The sequence below is a fragment of the Ambystoma mexicanum genome, unplaced genomic scaffold (assembly GCF_040938575.1).
Source record: "Ambystoma mexicanum isolate Mex_15411 unplaced genomic scaffold, UKY_AmexF1_1 Mex_scaf57, whole genome shotgun sequence".
Classification (NCBI taxonomy): domain Eukaryota; kingdom Metazoa; phylum Chordata; class Amphibia; order Caudata; family Ambystomatidae; genus Ambystoma; species Ambystoma mexicanum.
This window is the reverse complement of record NW_027182474.1, coordinates 1701362-1710145: the sequence shown is the minus strand read 5'-3', so window position 1 is coordinate 1710145 and position 8784 is coordinate 1701362. Positions and strand designations below refer to the sequence as shown.

The 8784-nt window shown below is 42.6% G+C and overlaps 1 long non-coding RNA gene across 1 annotated transcript; it reads left to right on the top strand.

Moving 5' to 3' along the window:
- Positions 1–1557: 1557 nt before the first annotated feature.
- Positions 1558–8454, top strand: LOC138562533 (uncharacterized). The gene is made up of 2 exons (XR_011299340.1): positions 1558–7293; positions 7352–8454. It is a non-coding gene; the product is annotated as an uncharacterized lncRNA (long non-coding RNA).
- The last annotated feature ends 330 nt before the right edge of the window (positions 8455–8784 follow it).

The following is an 8784-nucleotide window of genomic DNA, read 5'->3' as shown; positions in this document are numbered from 1 at the left end:
GGCCTTAATTGGCCTTACATGGCCTTACCTCGATCTTATTTATGCCTGCATCTGGTATTCCCACGCTGCAATCTATCTCTAAATGTGCCTAGTTTCTGCCCACCTGACCTCTTTTCGATTCCAGCCACGCCCACACATGGCACTCCCTCATTGCAGCCTGACTATTAAATGTGTTTAATGCTTGCATGTTACTCAGCAACTGCCGGATCATGTGCGCTGTGCAATACCCAGCCTGATGTGCCCTACCTTCCTGCACTGTGTCCTAATCATGATGCCCTGCTCCCTTATGCTTTGCCTAAACTGAATGCTAGCTTCAATGTATCGACTATCCCCGACCCAAGCCATATTATAACGCTGTACTAGGCGGCACTATTTGCTTCCATACGTTCCTCTCTTCCAACTGCCGACGCTGATTGACCTATGGTGCTGAAAGACCGAAGCTACCGCCTATCATTACACTCCCTACTCCCTGAGCACTGCATTTAGCATACTTTGCCTAATATCTAGGTCAATGTATTTAGCCTTTTTTGCCTAGTATTTTGATGGCTGCATTTAGCCGACTTCGCCCAATACTTTGGTCACTGCATTTAGCCCATGTTGACTGCTGCACTTAGCCTATTTTGCCCAGTATTTGATTATCGCATTTAGCCCATTTTGCCTAATTACTTAGGTCATTGCATTTAGCCTATTTTGCCTAGAATTTGATTGCTGCATCTAGCCTGCTCTGCCCAATATCTGACGGCTGCATTTAGCCCATTTTCCCTAATACCTAGCTCACACTGCCGAACATTTAGCCGTATGCTGGCTAATATCTGTTTAATGCAGAAAATAAATAGCCGAGTTTGACTAGTAACAACATTATGTACTCTTACTTGCCAATCCCAGTCCTTCAAACATCTTTCACTAATCTGTTAGTTATATTCATTACTACTGTCTACTTCACCATGCTAACAACTCTGCCCCTAGAGGGCCCAGGTGCCTACATAGAATTTATCTCCAAATCCCCTTGCAACATAGCACAGAGAAACCACAGACTCCGGGCACGACTACCCAAAATATTCGAACCCATCAATAAATATAACATTAATTTGAGTCACCTTCGACCAAAACTACTTCCACCTTTGGAAACCACCGTTCCTCCCAGCCACAAACCTCATCCTAAAAGAAATAAGCCCTCGGCTAACCTGCCTCTACGGTACAGCCAGAACCTGACCTAAAAGCTGCTTTAATCAATGCCAGATCATTAGTCGCTCATGCTACAGACATAGCAGACGCTATCCTGGAAAATGACTTAGACTTCCTCGCCATTACTGAATCATAGCTCCACGAAGCAGCAGGTCCCGCACTAACATTAGCGGTCCCAGACAATGACACTATCCTTAGAGCTGATAGACCGGATGCACGAGGTGGAGGAATAGCGATTATCGCCAAAACCAATCTTTCCATGAGAATCGCCTCCACACCCAACCTTAAATCCTGTCAGTTTCTTTCTATCAAACTACCCACTGCCAACTCTCAAACTCTAAACATTCATCTCCTCTATAGACCCCTGTAGTGATACACGAAATTGCAACCTTGCCAATCAGGGCTTTAGATGACAGCATTAGCCGCTGAAAGCCAATAGTGTATTCAAAGTATGTGCTAAAAATGCTGACAGTAGTCTGTTGTAGCACTTCCATTATGCAGTAGTGAGCTACAAGGAATATGACAGGCAGGGAGGGCCCCCAGCTATGTAGCTAATAGGTTTTTGGAGTGTTTGGAACATCATGGCACCTATATAGCGCTTAGATAGCCAGTCTTAAGCGCTATAAACACTAAGCTATGAGTGCATGCCTTTTAGAGCTTGCAGATGGGGTTAATACATCCCTGCTTCCCTTAGAATATTCAGCCTCACTAACGTTAGCCCTGGCCCCAAGCTAATCTTCCTTTTCTCTGGGAAGGTACTGATAAGACATTCCTCAGCCAGCGCAGATGGGAACAAGGGAGGGGGTAGGAGCGAGCAGGGAGCATCTCAGAGAGAGCTGGGTTTTTTCCATGAGCCAGTTGCACAGGGAAAGTTCTGGAACTGTGCGTCATGGTGACTGACAGCAAGAAGTTATAAAATATCCATGCACACATGGATCAGGGGGAGATCGCCTGTGGACTTGATTCGTGCAGAAACAGGTGCCCGGCATTGGCTCATACGGTGTCCTTCAGCATTGTCCTCTGAGCGGGGCTTGTTTACAGCTAGCTTATGAGGGCCCAAGGTCTCCCCAGTGCTGATTAAAGGGACGTAAGACTGTGTTTCTCTATGTTTCTCTATATTTCTCTATGTTTCTCTATGTTTATCTAAGTTCCATGTTTCACTATATTTTGCATTGCTCTAAGTGTTATGCTTTGTAATATTCTGTAACTTGAATCCCAAATGTATATGAAATTCACTGCTTAGAATAAATATGCTAATAACACTTTGAGGGTGTCATTTGTCACTTGCATGAGATCACTGCTCAGCACAATAGAACCTGTATTTTGGGCTGAATTGGGTATTTTTGCTCTCAAAGGGCTGGCCCCGAGGAAGATTTTGCCCAATATCAAGACATTTGGTGGCAGCTTTGTGGGATTGTGAAGAGCAGTGCCATGCTGACATGACAAATGGTGTGAGAGAACACAGTGTAGAGTGGGGAGCAGGCTGTCGCATTTCCTTGATGGTCTCACTGCAGCTCTGAGACTTCAAAAGGCAGCAATGTTGTGTCGGCTTGCCGTGGCCGATAGCTTGTGTGGTTAAGACTCCCTTCATGGGATTGGTGCCAGGGAGTACAAGGCAATAAACGAGCGGGAAATGGCTTTGTTTAAAGCACTCCGATGAATGGTTAAGAAAGATGTATGCTCAATTAGAAAAAGAATTTTATCATGTGGTTTCCCAAGTTTAAAGTTGTAATTTGGAATGCATAATGAGACGGAGTTCTCATCTCTATTCTGTCATGAGGGCAGGAAAAAAAAAATAATTGCAGGGATTTGACATGCAAATTGTGAATAGTGATTTAACCATTGACTCAGCCCCAGTGTGCTAGCGAGTGGGGGCTGTAATGTTCGGAGGCGAAGGTTCGTTTTTTTTTTTTTTTTGATATATGCTTTTGAAGGGTTGGCATTCCTGAATAATGAGGAAGGGGAATGAGCCATGCTTAGGAGAATGAGTAACATCTGTGCTGAGAGCCTAAAGAGTTTTTTCTTTCTTTTGGCAACTGTAAAATTCCATGTGCTAATGGTGGCAAATTCTGTTTAAAGGAAACACACTAAAATGGTTATATTGCATTTTAGGCTGTGCCATGCTTTTATTGGGTGAGAGACTCACTTAAAAGGAAAGTGAGTGAATGTTATTTGGATTTTCGATTTTTGTGTACTGATTTGAAATTGCAGAACCAGTTTGCAATGGTTGGGGGGAAAAACAATTTATATTTTTCTAAATTGCCCCTGGAGTATTTTTGACTGTCCCCATGCTATGCCATGGATTTGTGCTGTTGCCTCATTAGTGATGTATGCTTTGGAAATAGTGACCTGTTGACTGTGATACATGGGGAAAAATGTTGTTGACACATTAAACAGCCCACAAGCAATAGAGTGTGGGTTGTTCTTGCAGAAAAAAAAAACGTGCAGGGAGCTGCACTAAATATGGCATTTTTATTTTTTAAATGCACTGAACTGAGTGGTTATAGTTTGGCAATGGTACAACAGAATGAAACATCTGTGTGTGATAAGATAGCACAAAGATTTAATGGGTTGTGAGTTCTCTTGAAAGGTCGCACATTACAAGAAAAAAAAGACGCTTTGACATTTTGCAAAATTACATGGAGTAGAAAAATGACAAGAAAAGTGCCGCTTTTGAAAACAAGAGTCTTGCTGTGTGTGCAGAGCTTGTGCCTTGAAGCTGTCTTGGGCGAGGTGTGTGAAGGCAAACAAAAGCAGAAACAGTACAAGAAAGAGTTAATTTGGATGAATTGTCTGAAACGAGTGAAGCCGCCACAGTATAAGAGTTATAGGCAAAAGAGATAAGCTGCGTGCTAATGGCGCTGCCAGGTGCACACGAAAGATAAACATGCCTGCATTCCTGAGGAAGGGGGAGCAAAAACAGAGAGCTGTTCAAAAAGTAAAGAATTTGCCTAGTAAACTGTGGTACGGAGCAAAGGCTTCATGCAGGATGGCAGACGGGCACATCACATCTGAACATTTACCTATGCATCTGTAAATGGGCCAAGAAAAGACAGCTGCCCATTCCAACAGACATTACTGTGCAAACCGCATTCCCATGTGATGTGATGTGAAGTGAAGTAAAGCGCTATTGCTGTGCAAGCTGCATTCCAATGCTCCATGTGATGTGAACTGAAGTAAAGCGCTGTGCACTGGAGAAGAAACCTCTAGGCGCTTTGAGAAGAGAAAATACACATCTGGCAAACTGCAAGCTACATTGCCAGGGATGGAGTAACTGACAAAGACATTATGGCCTTCCAGATGGAAGCAAAACTGACAAAAGTGCTTAGCCGTTTTGCAAGAGACAACATGCAGAGCGGGGCTTTGAAGTACAACATGAACACTGCACATTAGCCATGATCCAGAAGCCACACGGCTTAGTGCAAGAATGAATGATTTGTTGAAGCAACAAAAGAAACTGACTCAGACTATCGCACTCAAAGGAGTGGTTCAAAAACAGCAAACGCCCTTTGAAAAAAAAAAATGACAAGTGAAAAAACCAGAGGCTTGAAAAGACACTGCTAAGAAAAGAAAGATAAATACTGAAAGACTTTACCTTTGAAAAATGGAGTGATGCCAGCAGGGCAACCTAAACCAAGATCATGGGACACTGGAAGCAAGTTGGCGCCTGGCATTGGTGATCGCTTTGGTGAAAAAGAAAAGCATTGTGCGACCTGGGTACTTACTATATGGCTTTGTAAAAGCACAGATCAGTCTGAGGTACCATTGACCAGCTATGATTGCATTGCACAAATGAGTTTGTGATTAGGCAGTTACACCCCGTATGGTTGAGTGTAAATAAGCCCCCAGAAACATGCAGAAAGGTGATAAATAATTGCAGTAGCAATGACAAAGTGTGTAGTTACCTGATGAGACTTTTTGAAGATGGGGGTGGTATTATGGGAAGGGGTGGATAACGCTGATATTGAAGTTTTGATGACATCCTAACATTTCTGTTTGTATTTTGCCTAGGCAAAGCACGACAAGACATTTCATAATATAGGAAGATAATATGCAGTTTGTGGGTGACACTGATCAAAGAAGGGTCAGACGCATTCTCAGAGAAAGCGAGCCACTGCGACATGCTATTTCAACTTTAACGTGCCCTGCACCGCACTCAATGCTGTAACCTGCGAATAGTGTCCAACAGAGTAATAACTTTTACTGAATTGGCACGATGCAGACTTGGCTAATTATCAAGTATTTGATGCTACACATTTAAATGACATGTTTTGCCCTTTCTTGTTTAAAGGACTATGGACAATGAATTGTGGACTGTAACATCAGGCACCACATACAGCTGTGTGACACAGCAATTGAATGCTAACACATTGAAAAATGGTTTTTAAATGCACTGTTGAGATGAATCTGAAAAAACCAAATGGTTTTCCTCTTCCAACTGAATGGCTTTAACCAGAGATGTTTTGTTTTTTGAAAAAAAAAAATATTCTACATTGCACGTAGGCAGGAGAATGATTTATGAACTGTTGGGGCAGCAGAATTATGCAAGCAGGAGTGTAATTAATTTTGAGATAAGATGAGTGCGCACATCAAAGTCACCTGTGCGTAGGTTAAGATTCTTAATTGAAGTAATGCTGCCAAGTGTATGAGCTATAATTTGAAATGGTAATCTTTGAAACACTGGATACTTTTACAGCCAGCTTAAGGCAGGTAAATGTAACCATGACTGACTTGATGTTTGATTTTATGACACAGAGTGTGACACGGTTTTTTGTTAAACCAACCAGTTTCATGTTTTTGTGGGGACAGCTGTCTCCAGCACACTAATGCAAAGAGTCACCTTTTGATTATAAACATTTGGAATAATTCTTTGGAAAAGCGCTGCAAATGAGTATCCACATGGAATTGCTAGAGTACTGGCCTGGCACATTGTCAGGCATCTTTTGTCACTGAATGGATACCATTTGTTTAATTTGTCTAATGTGATGTTTTTCTGACCAAGAACTGCAGCGAGTGTTCTCGCCAAGATTTAATGAACTATAACTTGACTAAATGAATTTTTTCCATGGTGTGATGAAACAGCCACTGCCGGATAGTAGTATGGTGTTTGTGGCTAAAGTTAATATTGTATATGGTAGATATCCCACTTGAAGAAGGGTATTCTCCAAGTCACAGAAGGTAGACACTGTGAACCTGTTAGATTTTCCAGTGGTAAGACAACATGTAAATTGTAGACTGGTAATGCACACCTTCATTATTACAGTGCTACACTTAGACATAGATTTATCATGAGGCAATGTTTCCTTAGTACTACCAAGCTGCTACAAATGGAGTCCATTTCTATGGCCCATCACTAGAGTGCGTGTAGCTAGGGAGCTAGATTCATTAATTGCAGGAGCTTTATATGCTTGTGACATAGAAACTGTGCACTATAAGCTGGCCACTATGGGTTCTGATGCCAGCTCTGCTATAGAACTTCTGGCCTAGTGGGGCCCATTGATATGCCCAGCACTGCTACAAGTATTGACAGCCAATTGAAGATAACAGAATTTTAGACATGAAGACATTTTTGTCTGCCATAGGGCAGGTCAACAAGACTGCTAAATACACACAATGCATTGTATGGCAAACATTGTTAAATCAGCAGGTGTTGGCTTTTTACTGGGTGGGGGCGACCATCCTCCACACACTGGCACGCAGAGCTACAGTTACCAGCATACATATGGATTGAATTGCTTGCTTTTGATTGCATGAATAACACATGCCATGCTTTGATGTAAATTAGTAGAATTGTTTTTATTTAGACAACCTGGTGCCCATGGGTTCACCTTGTTCACGAAATTAGATGGTTTCTGGTTGGGTTCCACCTACCTGGGGGAAGTGTCTAGTCACACAGCCCATAGTCACGCTTGAATGCCCTGGGATCAGGGGGAGGGTAGGCCCTTAGGGTGAAAGGCTGCCAGGTTTTAGAATTGGTAACCATACATAAATGCAATAGTGCATTGTAGATTAGACTACACTGGATTGCCTTGACATTTTAACTGCATGCTGCTTTTTAACTGACAATCAGTTATACAAAATTGATTTAGGTATTTTTGTGTAGGCCAGGTTTTGGCTAGAGTAAATGTCCATGTTCACTTGGCGTAGGTATTTTTGTGTAGGCCAGGTTCTGGCAAGGGTATATGTCACTGTTCACTTTGTGTACATTTTTGTTTAGGTAGTGTTTTACCTTGCATGCCACGCTAACTAACCGCTATAAGATAGTTTGCTTAAACCTCTTGCAAAGCCCCAAGGTCTTTATCGCTGCACTAAATACTATATTGATAGGTATTAGTCAGCATTTTGTCGCACACACGTTGAATAGGGGTGGAATGTAGTGATACACGAAATTGCAACCTTGCCAATCAGGGCTTTAGATGACAGCATTAGCCGCTGAAAGCCAATAGTGTATTCAAAGTATGTGCTAAAAATGCTGACAGTAGTCTGTTGTAGCACTTCCATTATGCAGTAGTGAGCTACAAGGAATATGACAGGCAGGGAGGGCCCCCAGCTATGTAGCTAATAGGTTTTTGGAGTGTTTGGAACATCATGGCACCTATATAGCGCTTAGATAGCCAGTCTTAAGCGCTATAAACACTAAGCTATGAGTGCATGCCTTTTAGAGCTTGCAGATGGGGTTAATACATCCCTGCTTCCCTTAGAATATTCAGCCTCACTAACGTTAGCCCTGGCCCCAAGCTAATCTTCCTTTTCTCTGGGAAGGTACTGATAAGACATTCCTCAGCCAGCGCAGATGGGAACAAGGGAGGGGGTAGGAGCGAGCAGGGAGCATCTCAGAGAGAGCTGGGTTTTTTCCATGAGCCAGTTGCACAGGGAAAGTTCTGGAACTGTGCGTCATGGTGACTGACAGCAAGAAGTTATAAAATATCCATGCACACATGGATCAGGGGGAGATCGCCTGTGGACTTGATTCGTGCAGAAACAGGTGCCCGGCATTGGCTCATACGGTGTCCTTCAGCATTGTCCTCTGAGCGGGGCTTGTTTACAGCTAGCTTATGAGGGCCCAAGGTCTCCCCAGTGCTGATTAAAGGGACGTAAGACTGTGTTTCTCTATGTTTCTCTATATTTCTCTATGTTTCTCTATGTTTATCTAAGTTCCATGTTTCACTATATTTTGCATTGCTCTAAGTGTTATGCTTTGTAATATTCTGTAACTTGAATCCCAAATGTATATGAAATTCACTGCTTAGAATAAATATGCTAATAACACTTTGAGGGTGTCATTTGTCACTTGCATGAGATCACTGCTCAGCACACTAGAACCTGTATTTTGGGCTGAATTGGGTATTTTTGCTCTCAAAGGGCTGGCCCCGAGGAAGATTTTGCCCAATATCAAGACAACCCCTAGGCCCCATCAGCACCCTCAATGAAGATATTACCACTGTTATCTCTGAGAAGCTAAAAAACTCCTCACAAACCCTAGTGCTAGGGTACAATGACATTAATGATCACCAGGCCACTGCAGTAGCCAATACCCTGACAGAACTAGGTTTAACGCAGAAAGTGAATATATCCACCCATACCAAAGGGAGAACTCTT